Raw genomic sequence first — 20,910 nt, 5'->3', positions numbered from 1 at the left:
CGGGTGAAGCTTGGGCCCCTACTGGTAGTGATACCCCGATCTCATGGATGAAGGCTAACATTTTTATTGGAATAGAGGGATGTGCAGATCAATTCGACTTTTCACTTTACCATCTAGAGATAGTGTACCAGGAGTTAGGATACGGATTTGGAAGAGAATGCCAGTATATCAGTTCATCTTCATCAAAGGGCAAGATCTCCATAAATTCGATTATTTTGCCTTTATTTTCTTCTAAGGCAGTTTAAGCCGATCCTCGAGGTCCAGTAAAAGGTCACTCCTTATCCCGATCTTATTAAATGAGGAAATAAATAGATCAAGGTTTCTATGTACTTTTGTTATGGAGGGTGCGGGCAGGGGGGACGGCGGGGGAGGCCAGCTCCATGACCCCGGTTGGTTTCCGAAGATGACCCCTCTCCTTGGTCTTTAAATAAGTTTTTCCAATAGTAAAAAGCACCTTAAAACCACAAATAAGTTGGAGATGAGGATGATGAGTTGGGTTCCTTTAAGGCTAGGGGCACGGAGTTATGGTCTTATTACTTTATGTTTCGGAGTCAATTGATCCCTCGATCAAGTCCTAACTAGAAATATCTTAAGAGAAGAAGAGAAATTATTTGGATTCGAGGAGAAACCCCTCTCCAACGAGTCAAGTGGACTAAGGGCTACCTCTCCGCCCTTACGGAGTTCTTCTGCTCTAATCTTCGAAATAGAGGATCAGCTGACTGGGGAGTTAGTATTGATTCATGCAAAGATGCTCCTTTGAAACTAGAGTAAGGAATTGTCCACCTCATCACCCCAAAGAGCAGTGGCTCTGTTGTTTTGCACGCCTACAGAGAGAGAATCCTAAACGACGCTCAATCGAAAGAAAGAGCAATTAACTATATGCTTAACACATGCCCCAGGAATCCCTAGACACAGAAAGAGGGTATGAGCTAATCTTTCACTAGAGAGAAAGCTAGCGAAAAGCATAGAGCAGGCGAGACTTTGAAGGGACATTCACACCCAACCTTCTTTGATCAACTTCACACCCGACGTTTTGATTCTCATATCTTTTTTTGTGAATGTAATGAGCCTATCTTCTCTTCTTTGTTAATATTCGAAAAAGATATCGAAACTAATGTAAGACCAAAATATTTGGAGGACTCTTCTGACAAAATAAAAAATATGTAATTGTCAGCAAAGTTATTTCTTTTTTTTTCAAATCCAAAAAGCCCTTCTTACTTAGAATAGGTCGTCGATTCAGCATTAGATAAAGGGGGTAAAATCCCCATTTTTACAATTTACAATAAGTGGTGAAAATCATTTTCTCAATATGAGTATCCTATATCGATAAAATATTTATTTTGAAACCACCTCTATATTAACAGAGTGGTAGAAAGAGTACCATGCTGCGTCTAGACTTCAACCAGTTTGTTTTAACCATGTTAATAGCTCCACATTATTGGTTAATAGAGAATCAAAATCGATTTACCAATGAATCGCGAAATACTATGTTCTTACATATAATTTCTGAATTTATACAGAAGTAATTCGCGAGATCATGCACCTCTCTTTTCTACTTATAACGGAAAAGGGTACAGCTGGTTGGTCTAGCCTATTCTTGAAATAAACAACTCGAAAACACTCCCTTTCCAAAAAAAAAAATCAATACACCAAGCACTACACTTAGATTTATTAGATTTGTTGCTAAAATATCGGTATTAAACCCGAAACTCCTGGTAGATGGCCAGTGGCCCAAAGAAACAAAAGAATCATTTACGTTTTTCATATGATCTCCTCTTATAGATAGACTAACAAATCGAACAGAGTTTTTTTTGAAGCACTTCGCCCCTTTTTTATTTATTCTTTTATTTTTTCTGAAATTGAGTAAAAAAATAAAAAATATTCGAGTTAGTTATAAATTATGAACTAATGAACTAGCCCTTTTATTGATTATTAGAACACTAACACTTTTTCCCTTGGTCTATGAATGGGAAGGGTGAAAGCGAGTCAGTATGCTAATTCCTCATCCGTAAATCGGCCCTTCCCGTAGGTTCTTTTCTCAAAGAATAAAGAATTGGAGGGGGGAAATCCTGATAGAATTTGAAAAAGCAAACGACAAGTCAAAGGCAGTAAAATATAAAAAATATATTTCTTTCTCATATTTCTAAGCTAACATTAAACAAAAGGATTCGCAAATAAAAGTGCTAATGCTACAGCCAGTCCATAAATTGTTAAAGCTTCCATAAAAGCTAGACTAAGTAATAGCGTACCTCATATTTTTCCCTCTGTCTCAGGATGTCTCACGATACCCTCTACAGCTTGACCCGCGGCAGTCCCTTGACAAACTCCAGGTCCAATAGAAGCAAGCCCTACGGCCAATCCAACAGCAATAAGGGAAGAGGCAGAAATCAGTGGATTCATGATGACGTTCCTCGAACCAAAAAAAAGAAATGGTTAATGATACAATCAACAAATGAATTATGATTTAATTACTCCCTTGCTAGGACTCATCCAGTCGAAGTAACTAAGAACTTCGGATTGAAGTAATAAGATTATTGAATCATTAGAACTACTTCGATATATCTTTTTGACTTTTTAGCCACAGAGTCTTGTGAACCCAGACGACTTTCGTTCTCCCATTTATTGTTCTTGGTTCAAACTATTAGTTGAATTATTTCTTGATTTCATCCATTTATTCATTCAATTCATAGTCACAAGGGGCCGGAAGGACTTCTAGTCTATTAGAATCCCCTAGAGTAGCAGTTAATATGAATAAGAGAAACTCTGTTATAGCCATTTCTGTACATTCAATGTACTCTACGGATAGAGGAATACATAGAGTTGAACGTAGTAAAATAAGAAATTAAAAGATTTCATTGAAATTGGAAATTTCCTGAAAAGCTAATCATAGGTTCTTCTCTCCATCAGAACAATAGGGTCATTATGCTCATTACTAAACTTGTTGAAGAGATAAAATATAAACAAGGTATATCTTATTTATCAGAGGTTGAATCGATCATCAGAAGAAGAATTAGGCCCAAAATTAGGATACATTCTGGGAAAATCAAACTTTCATCAAAATTCTCATAGAATCGAGAATGAGTTTTTCATTCTGTACATGACAGATTATGAATTAGTAGCTGCTTCTAATTTAAAAAAATCTCAATTGTGTTGAACTTTCCATTTTTGGAATAGTTATGGAATCTCCATGAATAGGATCAAACCTTATTTAATGGTATTTACATGAGGTTCCTCTTTAAGAAATCCCCCGAGAGGGCTTAGTTGGTCCATGATTTATGTTTCATCTTTCATTTCCTTTTCGTTTGTTTCAATAAATCTATCGATCAATTATGATTCTTTCTTTTTCTGTTGATTCTTTTCAGATCGAGATGTATAGATCATGTTCATGGATTAACGAAAATATGCAAAACCTCTATTTTCCTCTTCCATTCTATGAGTCTCTTCCTTTTTGCATATGGCATCATCACTCTCTTTGGCAGCATTCACTAATTCAGAATTCAATTTTGAAAGCCATATTTCAACCCGAACGTTTTCAGGATGCCGCTAATAACCAACGAATGGCAAGTGTTTTTCCTTTTGTGGATCCTATTTCAATGGGAACTTGATGAGTCGATAAAAGCGACCGTGCTAGAACCACGGGACTCGAGGGGTGCCTCACACATTTCCCTTGGTCAAAAAAATTCCTTATCCGGTCTTCTGTTTTCGCAGATCATAGTAAAGAGTCATTTCCTTTTGATTAGGGATTCAAAAAGGTGACTTGGAACACCAAAACTCAATTCCAAGTGGCGACTCTGTTTATCCTTGACATTCTCAAAGATTGATCCGAAGGTCTTTCTTTGATTGTAACTTGGCTTTTGGGTAGGGTTAGAAAGAAAGGTCGGCATGAAGCTCAAAAATTTATATAACATTGGGTGAAACATACAACTTTTGGAATTGATTCTTTTAAGAAAATAAATTTTTTCCCCAGTTTCATTTCATTCTGGATAATTTGAATTTTCTTTTGATTAGACCGAACCCTAGAGTAGGGCTGCCTACATATCTTGTCATAACAAGAATCGGGTCAAACGTAGTTCAGGAAATTTCTTTTGCTTGAATTTGTATTTTTGATTGATTTTTCTCCTTTTTTTCTTTTTTTTCAACTCTTTTTTTACTCCATTTTTCTTGATATTTTTTTTTTCAACTTTTCAAATTCTATTTTGATTCCAAAAGAGGGGTACAAAAGAAAATATCACTAAAGCTCAAAAAAGGGGTAACAAAGGTTGATATATTATTCGGATAGTAGTACAAAATGCCTTCATCATTTCAAATCATTAAAAATGCAAGTACAAAACATACATAACATTATTGTACATGAATATCATACATAATATTTTTTAACTACATCAGCATTGACTGGTATTCCTTTCATTTTTCCTTCTACATTAGTCAGATATAACGTGCCATTAGGTAACACTTTCTTCACCATGAATGGCCCATGCCAATTAGGAGAAAATTTTCCTTTGGCTTCAATCTGATGAGGTAGAATGCGTCTTAGTACCAACTGACCAACTTCAAAATATCTGTGACACACCTTTTTGTTATATGCTCATGTCATTCTCTTCTGGTATAGTTTTCCATGACATACTAACGTCAATATTTTTTCATCAATCAAGCTTAATTTCTCCAAACGAGTCTTGACCCATTGGTCTTCATCAATTTCAGCTTCCACAACTACTCGAAGAGATAGAATCTCAATCTCTGCAGGTATAACTGCTTCAGTTCCATACACTAATAAGTAAGGAGTTGAAACAATTGAAGTCCAAACTGTAGTACGATAACCCAACAAAGAAAAAGGTAACTTTTCATTCCATTGTCGGGATCCAGCACCATCTTGCAAAGTATTTTCTTTAAGTTCTTGTTGGCAACTTCTACAGCCCCATTTGCCTTTGGGCGATAAGGAGTAGAATTTCAATGCATAATCTTAAATTGTTAGCACCCTTCTTGCATCAAATGACTATTGAAATTTGCAGCATTATCGGTGACAATTATCTTCAAAATGCCAAACTGACAAATGATGTTAGAGTGAATAAAATCAACCACTGCTTTCTTGGTCACTGACTTGAAAGTCGTTGCTTCCACCCACTTTGTGAAATAATCAATGGCTACCAAGATAAACCTATGTCCATTTGAGGCAGATCTTGAATAGCTTTTATTTTTTAAGGATCCAACTCAATGCCACGTCGACTGACTATAAAACCCAAGAGTTTTCCTGATGGAACTCTAAATACATATTTTGTTGGGTTAAGTTTGAGGTCATACCTTCGAAGCCTTTCAAAGAATTGTCTCAAATCTTTGACATGATCAGATTGCTCTCTCGACTTAATGATCACGTCGTCCACATAAACTTGAATCTATTTGTGCATCATGTCGTGAAACATTGTGGTCATTGCCCTCATGTAAGTTACCCCAGCATTCTTTAGTCCAAAAGGCATGACTCGATAACAATATGTCCCCCATGACATAATAAATGATGTCTTTTCTGCATCTTCTGGATTCATAATGATCTGGTGATACCCCGCATAACAATCCACAAAAGACGCAAGATCATGTTTAGCACAATTGTCCAACAAAATATGAATATTGGGAAGTGGAAAATTATCTTTTGGACTTGCTTTATTTAAATCACGATAATCAACACACATCTGAACTTTGCCATCCTTCTTTGGAACAGGGACAATATTTACCAACCAAGTAGGATATTGGGACACTCTAATGACTTTAGCCTCAAGTTGCTTCGTGATTTCCTCTTTGATTTTTACACTCATGTCAGTTTTGAGCTTTTTTAGCTTTTGTTTAACAAGAGGAAAAGCAGGATCAATTGGCAACTTGTGAACTACCAAATCAGTGCCCAAACCGGGCATATCATCATAAGACCACGCAAAGATGTCTTTATACTCATGCAAAGCTTCAATTATAGCTTTATTTTGTTGTGGTTGAACATGTACACTTATCTTAGTCTCCCTAATATTTGCATGATCTCCTAAATTGATCGCCTCAGTTTCTTCCAAATTGGGATTTGTCTTATTCTCAAATTGTTTGAAATCTTTGCTTATATCCGCAAATGCTTCTCCTTCATCGTATTTAACTTCTTTATTCATTATTTCATAATTAGATTAGGTTTTTAAATCTGGTTGACAATTCTTCATGTATGTCATATCATTAGAATCGGCATAGAAAGAACTATATGATAGAAAATGAATAAATAAAAATCAGACTCAAAATAAAATGAAGGGAAACTACGCTTTATTAAAAACATAGATAGAAAGAATTTTAACCTAAAATACCAAGTTTAAAGTTCTGAATTACAATCCTAGAATGATTCAAATTACAAGAGTAAAAACAAACAAACTACTAAGACTGTAAGAAAAATAAACAAATTACCAAGACTCCTTTATAACAAGGATAGGAGTGGACTCCCAATTGTTAAGCTGGACATCAGGGCCGACACACTGTACATCTGCATTGCTGGTACCTTTCCCAATTTCAACCATATCAGCTTCAATGAACATATTTTGAAAAATGATAATCAACTCTGTATCATCATCATTCATTAATTCTGCAGCAGGTAACTTGGAGGATCCAACAACACAGAATTTGATGAATGACTCGTGAAGTGGCGGTATCATCTTGGTAAGTGACCATGGCTCTTTCTTACGCTTTTTAGCCTTTTTATATCTTCAGCAGTAGGCTCATATCCCAAACCAAAAGTACCAAAGTTCTCATAGAGGTTTACCGGATGAACTATGCCTTGCAAAAACATCCCTAGACCTTTTCATGGTTCGAAACCATGCTTCAACATTTCATCCACTACCATAACAGATGTAGAGGATAATTGTGGTCTTGTGATGAGATTTCCCTTGAGTATATGCTCAACAGCCACTATCTCAGAAGCTTGATGAATTAACATATTATCTGTAGTATCTTCTTCCATGGAGGAAATGAAGTAGTCTTTATACATGGATAAGTATTCTTTACCATGAACAATTATTTCTTGCCTATCGTGTTCAAATTTGACCATTTGATGCAATGTTGATGCAACTGCTTTAGCCCTATGAATCCATGGCCTTCCCAATAACATATTATATGAAGTTTTAATGTTCAGCACTTGGAAATCCATAGAAAACTCTGCAGGTCCAATTGTCTATATGAACTCTATTTCACCAATGGCATCAATTTTTGATCAGTCAAAGCCTTTGACGCATACATTATTAGGTCGGATCTTTTCCACATTAACATTCAACTTTTGAAAAGTTGACATAGGATAAATGTTAGCGCCTGATCCTCCATCAATTAACACTCGAGTGACAATGGAATGTTCACATTTCACAGAAATGTACAAACCTTTGTTATGCTCAATACCTTCCATAGGTAATTCATCGTCTAAGAAAGTAATTCTATTTGATTCAAGGATCCTTCCAACAACTTTTTCGAGCTGATTCACTCTAATATCACTGGGAACACATGCTTCATTAAGAATCTTTATTATAGCCTTGCGGTGTTCCTTTGAATGTATAATTAAAGACAACAAAGAAATATGTGCTGGTGTCTTCTTCAACTGTTCTATAACAGAATGTTCTGGCAATTTTATTTTCTTTAAGAATTCTTAAGCTTCTTCAGTGATAGGCTTCTTGGCTGTCATTTATTCTTTACTACCTTGCTTATTCTTTCTTAAATCTACTAGAGCTTAACATCTTCTAGATCGAGTTAATCCTCCTACTTCATCTACATCTTCAGTCAGATCTTTCCCCTTGTGCATCACTACAACGCGATCATAATTCCAAGGGACTGCCTTAGTATCAACCATAGGAAGTTGTGACACTGGTTTAATAATAATAGGAGCTATGGGAGCTCCTTTTATGATTAAAAGAGGCTTATTGGATCTTTCGAGAATAATGAGTTTCGACTTTATTTGACTTGACCCAATATTTTCTGAAATCTCTTTCCCTACCACCAAGGGGACATTCTATAATTCGGGTTTTGTTATCACCACCTCCGCTTCTACAGGCTTTTCTTTTGTCAAATCCACAGCATTTGCTAATTTTTCTGAATTAGTTTTAATTTTAATTATCGGCTTAAAGAAAATCGTAGCATCTTCACCGTTGAGTATCACTTCAAGCATGTTTGTTTCATTATGATCTGGCAGCAGATTTTGATTGATATTTGGAGCGTCTGAACTTTCTACCATAATCTGTTGGGTATTAATCAACTCTTGAATGGCTCTTTTTAGATACCAACATTTCTCTGTGTCGTGCCCTAGGGCATCAGAACAATATTCACATCTTCTAGAATAGTCCAAGTGCTTTAGAGGAGGATTCAATATCCTTCTCTCAATTGAGTTTAGAATATTTATTTTTCTCAGCCTATGAAATAAACTGGTGTATGATATTCCAATAGGAGTGAAATTATCTTTTACCATGTTATCCCTTTTGAAGTCTGCTCTAGGCCGGAAATTAGACCTGGGAGGGCCTCTTTGAACATACGGGACCGGTAGATGATTTTGGATGGCTGGTGCACGCCATTAAGGGTAAAAAAAAAAAGCCTGAGCATATGGTTGTGCATTGTAAATAGGATATTGAGGTGAAGGATCAAAACATAATGGATTTTATGCGTATGGTTGACGCGCACCCCTCCAATTTTGTCGTGGACTTGGCACGACAGTTGCTACATCCTCTTTTCTTTTCTTTCCCCCAAAACTTCCTGTTCTACTTTGAATTGCCTGTGTTGTTGCTTTCAAAGCAGCCTGACTAATTATTTTTCCTGATTTTATTCTATTTTCTACCATCTCTCCAACTTTGATAACTTTAGCAAATATGCTTCCGATAGTAGAGAGCAAATAATGGAAATAATCAGGCTCTTGTGCTTGCAGAAAAATATCAATCATTTCAGATTCTTTCGGTCATCTTTTTTGTCATGTTGGCAAGTGTAGTGCGATCTGGCACTATCTCAATGATATTGAAATTGTTGAACAAAATCCCAAGCCATGTCATCCCATACATGCCAATGGGAAATGTCTTGATCAATGAACCATTCAGAAGCTATTTCTGCTAGGCTTTCTCCAAAGTAAGCCATCAATAATTCCTCGTTTCCTCCTGCGCCCCTTAATTGATTACAGAACTTCTTCTAGTGAGCCACAGGATCTTCATGACCTTCATATTTATCAAACTTTGGCATTTTAAACCCTATCGGCAAATGGACATCAGGAAACATACTCAAGACCTTGTATGAAACACTTTTTGGTCCACCTAATCCTTACATATTTTTCATACTCTACTCTAGGCCTCTGACTTTTCTAGCTATCTCTTCTTGTTCCTCAATCTTAGCAATCTTATCAACCATGATAGGAGTATCATGTTGATGAACATGATAATATGGATTTTGGGATTTGAAAGTCATTTCAGGAGGATATAATAGATCATGACTTGGTTTCCCCATATTCTTCAGTACTGTCAGTTGAGTACCAGTAGTATCTGGTGCTACAGAAGTAAAAAAGTGGGTTATTTGCGACAGAAGAATTCGGTTGGTGCATGGTAGAAGTACCAGCAACTCCAAACATTTTAGCAAATGGGCCAAATCTTGGTGGGTAAAATGGATCACTAGTTTAAGCTGGGTCAAAATTTGGATCATTCAAAGTTGAAAGTCTAGGGATTGAAGAAGGTGGGGTTCTTGTCCATTCAACCAAAATAGGTACATCTCTGCCATCTGTTGTTTCAATAACTTTATTTCTTCCATTGATGCTACTTCCTGCGAAATCAACTGATTTTGCTCTTCTTCATTGTCAGACCCTATACCTTTTCTGTGAGTCATTTTTCTTTTACCCTTATATTTGGTGTTTTACAGATGTGATCCTAGTTTAAACCACAAACTAACCACCAATTACTTTATCTTTCTGTAACCAAGTAGCAAATAGGTGAGTGTTATATTTTTAACACATTATAATGCCAAGTTATATGTCATGCTTCTATATGCATTTTCCAACCTATCATGGAAGGCTTTGTGTTTCATTCTAGCTTTTTAGGCATATTTTTTCAAAATTTATGATCGAACCCTTTGGAGAGTTGCCTACGTATCATGCCAGGACATGAATCAGATCTTACGTAGTTTGGAAGGAATTTAACAAAATGATTGTTTTGTCTCTTTTCTTCTTTTTTTTATTGAAGAAAATAAATAAAGTAAGTGAAGTAAAACATATGTAATGTATATATAGAAATAAACAATCAACTTCATTACATTCTATAATATAAATACGACAAAATAACTGATCCAACTCCTGAAATAAAACCTACTAACTGACATCTGAAAACTAAAAGACATAATATCTAAACAAAAAGTTTTAATACTGAAAATGAAAAACTATGACAAAGAAAACAACTATCCATTCAAGGAGACTTCGGCTTAATATGTCCTCCCAAACTCAAATATATATCCTCTAATTAAGTAGTGAGACGTTATGCAAAAGCTGGTACTTATGCCAAAAAGTCCTCACGATCCAACTGCTGATAATCTAAAAACATTCTTGCAGTATCTTGTGCTACACGGTCGACCTTCCCTCAAAGAGAACTGAAGGCCTGATTCCATTCCTGGGCCTATCGATCTCAGAAATCAACCATCTCTATCACACGTTATTCACGAGAAGAAGAAACCTCCAACTGTTCTCACAATATTACTCTTTCACGGATCCACTGAGATCTCTCTCGATCAAATTCTTCTTGCATGTTCTTTTCAACTTCTTGCAGTTGTTGTCGGTGAGATACGGCAAGTTCTGCAACGTGTGACCCTCTAGTGGTAGCCAGTTTGATTTGTCTCCGAAGTACAACCTCAATATACTGATTTAGCTTTCTCTTCAACAAATTCCCTTTGTTGTTTGTCAATTTTTTCCCTGGCATGCTCTAATTCTGCTCTCAAATCTTGGTTGACCTCATGATGTTCTCGCATGGCTCTCTCAATTCCTATCCTGATTACAGCTTTCTGGTTTATAGGTCCCTAACCAATCCTTCTGGTCTGACTGGTGGACTCGACTGTTCTTCAAATCAATCACGTTAATCTAGGTGTACTTCTCCTTTCTCATGCTCTATGACCATCGTTTCAATCCCCATGATACGGAAACCTTCCCAAATCTGCTGGGCCAATTCCTCCGAAAGTGGGATCCCTGGTTTGACATCAAATACAAACTCGGTCATATTTTTCGTAATTGGGAATTATTTGACTCTTCCAAGATGACGCAAAACTCTCAATGTAACATATGGTTGAACACCCCTAGTACCCATTAATAATAAGAACGGTCGAATGACAAAACTGTGTATGACTTGCCTCCAAGGGAACCAAGGGAGATTCCAAGTGATTTTATCTGCTATCAGAGAATGAAAAAGCTTATCCCAATATCTAACTTCTTCTGGGTATTTATATTTCTCTAACCTCTCTTCGTAATCTTTGATACAATTGAATCTTTCTGGATTAAATCTTGCCATTGTAGGCTGTCGGTAGAGATGCTCCATAATCCACATCTGTAACAAGATATTACATCCCTTGAAAAAACTCTTTCCTTTATGACAAACAGTCAAAGCACGGTAGATATCCACCAGGATCATTGGCACCATAGAGTAATATCTTTCTTAATCAGTATCTTTACCACTCCTGCTAAACGAATGTTAATTTTTTGCTCTCTCCTTGGAAAGACCATAGTTCCTAAAAAGGCTACCATGAATGCAAATCATCTGTGAACCTTCCAGGCCTCAAAATTCCCCTTATTACAGAGCTTCTTACCGTACTTTTTGAACCCCTCTTGCGTTTCGTATCTATCGTACAAAAACTGCAAGGAAACCCGACCATTTTTCATCGATTCTTCTTTTGAATTCCTTATGTTCATGAGTTTGCAGAATTTGTTTATCGAAATGAGTCTCGGGGCTATAAGTTTCTTTCGATCTATATCCCCATATCCAACATAGGCCGATATATCCTCTACAGTAGGAGTCAACTCAAAATACAAAAAATAAAACATGTTGTTCTTCGGATCCCAGAAGGTTAGTAACGCATCAATCACTTCCCTATTAGGCTTTATTGTCATAATACTCTTCAAAAAACCCAAATACTTATGTATCTCGTCATAATCAACTGTATCCATTTCGTTCCACCACAACCAAAGCTGCAAAGGGGTACAATCCATAACCTGAAGCGGTACACTCCCATCTCTCTTTCTCTTTGGACGCTTTCCACGAACAGGAGGAGACATTTTATACCTATTGACAAGGACATAAAATTAATAAATGTCTAGATTTAGGGTGAAATTAATTCATTAATTTTTTAAAAGAATTTTTTAATTTGACTTGAGAACTATTACTGATAATATATTTAGAAAAAACATTTATTTAAGTTGACTCTTATAAAAGTTTTGCAAAAACAGACCTCTAGACAATTTTAACTATATATTTGGAGACAATACCTCCCTAAATACACTTAAGAGAACGAAAATAAAATAAAATGATTTAAAAAATAAAGAAAAATAGAATGATCATTTCATGTATGAAGTTGTATAAATTTTAGTCTCACGACCCCTAAAAGTTTAGGACTGTTAAAATATATGTTTACATATTTTATTACTTTACAAAAATTCAGCTCACGACCCCTAAAGGTTTAGGCTATTATGATTTTGATGTTAAAATTAATTTTGAAATAAGAATGAAAAGTAAAATAAAGATAATAATATTCATGAAAACAATCATTTTTATTATTAGTTTTATTATTTTTCTAAAAATATCCTTCGATAAATCTGTGAATAAATATATTATTATTATTTTTCAAATAAATGGTTGTATCCTAGGTAGGACTTCCTACGTATCTCACAAAAAGTGAGAATCAGACCCTCGTAGTTCATGAAGATTATAAAAACTATGTTGCTGTATATTTAAAAAATTTCTTTATTTTTTTTTTTTAAATAAAATTTTCTTTTGAAAAATAATTCAATAATTTTGAGGATAATATAATCTTTTCCATTTTAAGTTGCATAAAAAGCTGGTCAACACTACAATAAGTCTTCCAAATTAATGTCAAAGAGCACGTAGGATGCACATGTTGGTCTTTATAAATTAGGTCACCTGTCCTAGACAGACCCGGCCCCTGTGCCGAGTCCCGCTAAGTCAAATGCATATGATGCAAATAAAGCGGCACCTAATAGGGATAACCAGATTCTGAGTTTTTAGTTCTTCTAAGTTTAAACCTAATAGGAATAGGTGTCTAGAATGGCTTGCCCAAGCGGACACTCAAGCCGAGGAGGGACAACTTGGTCGGTAGCAGGGAAACACAGCCTTCGTTGCCGATCTGAACCCCGCTCAACATGTTTGACTATATCCTTCACCAGGTGCCTTGAACCTCCGGCTATCTCAAAAAGAAGGTGGGATGCATATGCTGCATTCCCTCCATCCTATTTCAGAGACTCAGAAGGGGTACGCGAAAGAAGAAAATATATAATACAGGTCAGATAATTACAAAGCAGTAAATGAGCAACAAGTAGCACATAAGGCTAACAAACACAATATTAAAATATTAAAGCAAGTAAAAGCCAATATCCAAAGCTCGAATTCTAGTTAATCTCCAGCAGAGTCGCCAGAGATATCACGCCCCTTTTTCGCTCGAAGGGATCGAGGTCGAAGAGTTTTTTCAATTATAGTGATGATATTGAATAGGGATTATTTTAATTACAGAGTCACCACTTGGAATTGAGTTTTGGTGTTCCAAGTCACCTTTTTGAATTCCTAATCAAAAAGAAATAACTCTTTATTATGGTCTGCAAAAACAGAAGACTAGGTAAGGAATTTTGTTGACCGAGGGAAGGTGTGAGGCACCCCTTGAATCCCATTGTTCTAGCACGGTCACTTTTATTGACTTATCTTGACTTAAATTATTTTATAAATTGTGTGAAGGCCTAAGATTGCTCATTTTAATATACTAAATTTATTTAGACTCTTGTAAAAAAAAAATTAAAGTAATTTTTAGAAAAATATTTACCAAGGTGTATTATTACATTCTTAAATTTTAAGTGTCTAAGAAAGATGCGTACACCGCATTCTTAATTGAGACGAATATTTTTAAAAAAAATGCTTGAAATTTTCTAGCAATAAACTAATCTAGTAAAACAATTATCAATCTTTGTTAATGATAATGAAATAACAATAAAATAAAATAAAAATAAAGTGGATAATAATAATAATAATAATAATAATAATAAAAATATATATAATAATAAAATTAAATTAAATACATACGAAATTAGTCATAAAATATTTAATTTTATTATGACTCCTCATATTATATTTATGTAAAAAGGGAAAAAAAATCAGTTAATTAACACTTAAGAGATGAAGCAAAGATTCCTTTTTCCACTAAACATGCATAAAGAACTTAATTTCCTCCTAACCAATTTCAAACAAATAATACAGTATAACTTTTTTATTTAATTTATTAGTAAATCAAATATAAAATATCATAAAATTACAACTTTAACTATTGATAGAGAAAGATTAGTTAATTTAATGAAATAATTCTTGAAATTTATTAATGGTAATGAATAATTAATATGATAAACATAATAAATAATAAAATATTCATAACTACTTATATATTATTTTGATTTCTATTATAATCCTAAAAATTATTCTTTTTAAAATAAATTAGTTAATTAAAAATCAATTAAAAATTCATTCAAAAAATTGAAATAAAGAAAAACAGAAAACGTATTATATAGGAAATTCCAAGGACCATTAAATAATTAAATCAAAATATAAGTCAACCATTCTTTTACAGATAAAAAAAATCAACAGAATATTCTATGAATTATACAAAAGAGCATCTGTATAGTTATGGTGTTTGACTAAGCCTGCCCATCGGTAATTAACTCCGGCGAGGCGCGGCAGTGATAGGGGGGAGGTGCTGGCGTGGAAAGAAAAAAAAAGATGGGACGGTTGGCCAGCGATGATGGTGCACGGCAGATCTGGTAGGGGAGTGACAGCGCGATGGAAAAGGGAATAACTGGGTGTCGATGGACGCACCGGTTGGTAGTGGTCTGGCAAAGTGGAGCGGCGCGGCGCGGGTGGCCTCACTGGCCGTTTGGTCGACGTTTTTTTTAACGGCTTGCGAGGGAGTTTTGGTGGTTGTTTGGCCGGATTTTAGATGAGTTTCCGGCGAGGAAAAAGGAAGTTCGTGAGCGATTGATGGTTGGTTTCCGACGATAAGTGCCAAAAAAAATCAAATTTCTGAACTGCTTTTCTCCTTTATTTTCAATTTTTTTTACTATTGATTTTTCCGTCGTTTGTCATACTGTGTGTGATATGTGCAGTATACAAATTGATAAATTACATATAAGTATACAGTGTGTCTAAAAGCCGGATTCTGTGAATATATATGTGTGTTGTGAATATATCCGTTAAAACATGTCCAAGTCCGTTGTACATGGTTTCAAATATTTACATAATCAAATATATAGCATAACTTATAATCATATTAATATCAACAATCAAACTTTTGCATATCAGATAATACATGAAGTCATTGAACAATAATTTATAAAATAACAATACAAAAGCAGATAAAAACCTGTTTGATGAATTCAAACGATTGTAAGCACAAAATATTACCACCGGAAACTCAACGAAAAACTGATTTCCACTTCAACTTTTCTCTATTTGGACTGATGATTTGCTCTCTGTTAATTTTCTCTCTATTTTTTTTATCTAATCCTCTGATGGTGAATGTCAAAAAAAAAATATCCGTACTCTGTGGGTCAAGAGTCCTATAAATAGGAAATTATTGGAGGGGGGGAGGAATAGGGGAGGGAACAGTTACTTAGGATAGGAATGTATTTTTAAATTTTGAAATAAATTTTAGTAATATTATTTGAAAAAAAAATAGAAGACAATAATAAAAATAATATAGTTATAATAGTAACATTTAATTAATTTTATGTTTAAGAAAAATATAACAAAATTAACAAATAGTTAAAATAATTAATATAATACCAAAATTATTAATTTATTAAAATTTAGAAAACAAAAATATATATTTTATTTTATTATTAGTTTTAATATCTCAAAATTAACTTTACTTAATTATTTATTTTAACTAAAAATTTATTAAAAATAAAAATAATATATGCCTAAATATTTAAATTTGAGGGAGGATCAAAAATCACGTGTCTACATTTTTTGAGAAGTCACACCCCTTTTTCGCTCGAAGGGATCGAGGTTGAAAGGTTTTTCCAATTAAAGAGACCATATTGAATAGGGATTATTTTAATTACAGAGTCACCAATTGGAATTGAGTTTTGGTGTTCCAAGTCACCTTTTTGAATCCCTAATTAAAAGAAACTGACTCTTTATTATGGTCTACGAAAACAGAAGACCGGGTAAGGAATTTTGGCCAAGGGGAAGGTGTGAGGCACCCCTCGAGTCCCGTGGTTCTAGCACGGTCGCTTTTATTGACTTATCTTGACTTAAATTATTTTATAATTTGTGTGAAGGCCTAAGATTGCTCATTTTAATATACTAAATTTATTTAAGACTCTTGTAAAAACAAATGATTAAAGTAATTTTTAAAAAAATATTTATCAAGGTGTATTATTACATCCTTAAATTTTAAGTGTCTAAGAAAGATACGTACACCACATTCTTAATTGAGACGAATATTTATTTTTTTTAATGCTTGAAATTTTCTAGCAATAAACCAATCTAGTAAAACAATTTTCAATATTTGTTAATGAAAATGAAATAACAATAAAATAAAATAAAAATAAAGTGGATAATAATAATAATAATAATAAATATAATAATAAAATTAAATACACACGAAATTATTCATATAATATTTTATTTAATTTTATTATTATATTTATTATTATTATTATTATCCACTTTATTTTTATTTATTTTATTGTTATTTCATTATCATTAACAAAGATTGATAATTGTTTTACTAGATTAGTTTATTGCTAGAAAATTTCAAGTATTTTTTTTATAAAATAAAAAATAAAAAATATTCGTCTCAATTAAGAATGCGGTGTACGCATCTTTATTAGACACTTAAAATTTAAGGATGTAATAATACACCTTGGTAAATATTTTTCTATAAATTACTTTAATCATTTTTTTTACAAGAGTCTTAAATAAATTTAGTATATTAAAATGAGCAATCTTAGGCCTTCACACAATTTATAAAATAATTTAAGTCAATATAAGTCAATAAAAGCGACCGTGCAAGAACCACGGGACTCGAGGGGTGCCTCACACTTTCCCCTCGGTCAACAAAATTCCTTACCAAGTCTGCTGTTTTCGCAGACCATAATAAAGAATCATTTCCTTTTGATTAGTGATTCAAAAAGGTGACTTGGAACACCAAAACTCAATTCCAAGTGGCGACTCTATAATTAAAATAATCCCTATTCAATATCGTCACTTTAATTGGAAAAACCCTTCGGCCTCGATCCCTTCGAGCGAAAAAGGGGTATGACATCTCTGGCGACTCTACTGGAGATTAACTAGAATTCGAGCTTTGGATATTGGCTTTTACTTGCTTTAATATTTTGATATTATGCTTGTTGGCCTTATGTGCTACTACTAGAGGGTCACACATTGCAGAACTTGCTGCATCTCACCAACAGTAACTGCAAGAAGTTGAAAAGAACATGTAAGAATAATTTGATCGAGAGAGGTCTCAGTGGATCCGTGAAAGTGGAATATTGCGAGAACAGTTGGAGGTTGCTTCTACTCGTGAATAGCGTGCGAGAGATAGGGTTGATTTTTGAGATCGACAGGCCCAGGAATGGAATCAGGCCTTCAATTCTCTTCGAGGGAAGGTCCACCGTGTAGCACAAAAACTGCCAGAATAGGTTTGGATTATCAGCAATTGGATCGTGAGGACTTTTTGGCACAAGTACCAGCTTTTGCACAGCGTCTCACTACTTCATTGGAGGACATATATTTTAGTTTGGGAGGACATATAAGCCGAAGTCTCCTTGAATAGATAGTTGTTTTCTTTGTCATAGTTTTTCATTTTCAGTTTTAAAACTTCTTGTTTAGATATTATGTCTTTTAGTTTTCAAATGTCAGTTAGTAGGTTTTATTTTAAGAGTTGGGTCGGTTATTTTGTCGTATTTATATTATAAAATGTAAATATTTATATCTGTAGCACCAGCTACCGTGGGTACTCAACCGACAGTACCGAAGAATATGGGGAAACCAAGTCATGATATGTTGTATCCTCCTAAAATGACTTTCAAATCCCAAAATCCACATTATCATTTTCATCAACACGATACTCCTATCGTGGTTGAGAAGATTGCTAAGAATGAGGAACAGGAGGAGATGGCTAGAAAAGTCAGAAGCCTGGAGCAGAGTATGAGAAATATGCAAGGATTAGGTGGACCAAAAAGTGTTTCATACAAGGATTTATGTATGTTTCCTGACGCCCATCTACCTTTTGGATCCAAAATGCCAAAGTTTGATAATATGAATGTCATGGAGATCCTGTGGCTCACTTGAAGAAGTTTTGTAATCAATTAAGGGGTGCAGGAGGAAAAGAGGAATTATTGATGGCTTACTTTGGAGAAAGCCTAGCAGGAATAGCTTCTGAATGGTTCATTGATCAAGACATTTTTCGTTGGCAAGTATGGCATGACATGGCTCAGGATTTCGTTCAACAATTTTAATATAACATTGAGATAGTGCCAGATCGCACTACGTTTGACAACATGAGAAAAAAAATGACCAAAAGTCGTCAGATGGAGAGAGCAGGCTCAAGAGTCAGACCATCACATCAGAAATCAGAAACTAAAAAATCATTGAAAAAGAGTGAAAAGTTAGAGAAAAAGAGAGTGAAAAATTAGAGAAAAAGAAAAACATAGCAAAAAAGAGAAGGAAAACATCAGCGAAAGAAAGAAAAAAAAAGAAAAGTTGAAGTGAATTTCTTATCGGAGTTTTCGGTGACGAAGTTTGAAGTTCTGCTTTAATTTATTAACAGGTTCTGTTCAATTATGTATTATTTATTTTCATAAATTTTATTTTATAAAAGCATGAACGAAAAATGCTTAAATAATTTGATGATTTATTATTATGTGAGTTTGTTATTGTTAATTAGTTATTGTTAACAATGAAAAGTATTTATTTTTATCTGTATGTTACAGAAACAAAGTAAAATTACTCGTACCCATTTACACATAGTTACATGAATCCACTTTTCATATGCATGCACACATACTAATTTCCCACTGATCATGCACTCTTATTTTTATTTTAGTCTCAAAACATACAACATCTATATAAATTGTCATTCATACACATATACTATACATGAAGAATAGTCACCATAATCACAATGAATATGTATGTATACAGTAAAAAAATAGTAGAGTAGGAGAGATCGATAAAAAGAAGAAGATAACGAGAGGAAGAGAGGAAAGATCAAAAGTTGAACAAAGAAGAGAAAATCCATCGTTTTAAATTTTCCAACAAGTTTCTCACCGAAAACCGATCAAACCATCATCATCATCGGTGACGCCGTTAATGGCAAAGCCATGGCCGATGGTACACAGTCATCGTCATCGCCAACCCTTTTTTTCCCTTCCCGTCACCGTAATTCTCCAAAAATTGGCCGGCCACCACTGGATCTGCCACTGCTAGCCGCGCAAAAATTGGCTTAGATACCGGCGAAATCAACTAACGATGTTGGAATTCCCCAAAGCCGCGTCGACCATCCCTTTTTCCTCTTTCCCCAGATCTGACCAAATTCATAATTTTTGGTGTCATTCCAAAAAAATCCAAAGAAACGGAGTTCTTATTACTGGCGCTCCATTGATTTTGTTAATCATATTTGTTTATTAATTTGAGTCCAAATCTGATTTGAAATCTTTTATATTTGATGATCTCCTAAATTGATCGCCTCAGTTTTTCCAAATTAGATTTGTCTTATTCTCACACTGTTTGAAATCATTGCTTGTATCTTCAAATGCTTCTCCTTCATTGTATTCAACTGCTTTATTCATTATTTCATAATTAGATTGGGTTTTTAAATCTGTTTGACAATTCTTCATATATGTCATATCATTAGAATCAGGATAGAAAGAACTGTATGATAGAAAATAAATAAATAAAAATCAGACTCAAAATAAAACGAAGGAAAACTACGATTTATTAAAAACATAGATAGAAAGAGTTTTAACCTAAAATACCAAGTTGAAAGTTTTGAATTACAATCCTAGAATGATTCAAATTATAGGAGTAAAAACAAACAAACTACTAAGACTGTAAGAAAAATAAATAAACTACCAAGACTCCTTTATAATAGGGATAGGAGTGGCCTCCCAATTATTAAGCTGGACATCAAGGATGATAAACTGCACATCTTCATTGCTGGTACCTTCCCCAATTTCAACCATATCATCTTCAATGAACATTTTCTGAAAAAAGCTTATCAACTCTGTATCATCATCATTCATTGATTCTTCAGCAGGTAACTTGGAGGATCCAACAACACTGAATTTGATGAAAGACTCGTGAAGTGGCGGTATCGGCTTGGTAAGTGACCATGACTCTTTCTTACACTTTTTAGCCTTCTTTATATCTTCAGCAGTAGGCTCGTATCCCAAACAAAAAGTACCAATTTACTGGATGAACTATGCCTTACAAAAATATCCCTAGACCTTTTCTTGGTTCGAAACTATTCTTCAACATTTCATTCACTACCATAACAGATGCAGAGGACAATTGTGGTCTTGCGATGATATTCACCTTGAGGATATGCCCAACAGCCACTACCTCAGAAGCTTGATGAATTAACACATTATCTGCAGTATCTTCTTCGATAGGAGAAATAAAGTAGTCTTTATACATGGAT

This window comes from Capsicum annuum, chromosome 3 (assembly GCF_002878395.1).
Source record: "Capsicum annuum cultivar UCD-10X-F1 chromosome 3, UCD10Xv1.1, whole genome shotgun sequence".
Lineage (NCBI taxonomy): Eukaryota > Viridiplantae > Streptophyta > Magnoliopsida > Solanales > Solanaceae > Capsicum > Capsicum annuum.
The sequence above is the reverse complement of the archived record's forward strand: the minus strand, read 5'-3'. Positions refer to the sequence as shown.